Below are 397 nucleotides of genomic sequence, written 5' to 3'. Positions count from 1 at the left end.
AACTGTACAACGCTATCTATATTGTTTATGGTGAACGTAGCCTAGAAAATCCCTCTCTGACAAACAATGTCTATTAGAGATTTTTGACTGAAGTTTGTAACATACAGCATTTTTCACTGAGTTCTTATTAATACTAATATTGTATTCAATGCTGACTAGTCGACCGTTATTCCTACTAGTCGCCGACTACAGTCACCGACTATGATATTGTAGTCGGCTTTACCGAATAGTCAGAGGGTCGGCGACTAGTCGGACAGGGTACATCCTTATTAGGTATAAAGTACATGGTAATCTTTTAAAATCCATTTATCGATTGTAAAAAGAATATTGATTAGCAAACTGACATGATAAAACGGGGATTACATATTATGAGTTTGACAAGACGAAGTGAAAGCTT

The sequence above is a fragment of the Pectinophora gossypiella genome, chromosome 7 (assembly GCF_024362695.1).
Source record: "Pectinophora gossypiella chromosome 7, ilPecGoss1.1, whole genome shotgun sequence".
NCBI lineage: Eukaryota > Metazoa > Arthropoda > Insecta > Lepidoptera > Gelechiidae > Pectinophora > Pectinophora gossypiella.
The sequence above is the reverse complement of the archived record's forward strand: the minus strand, read 5'-3'. Positions refer to the sequence as shown.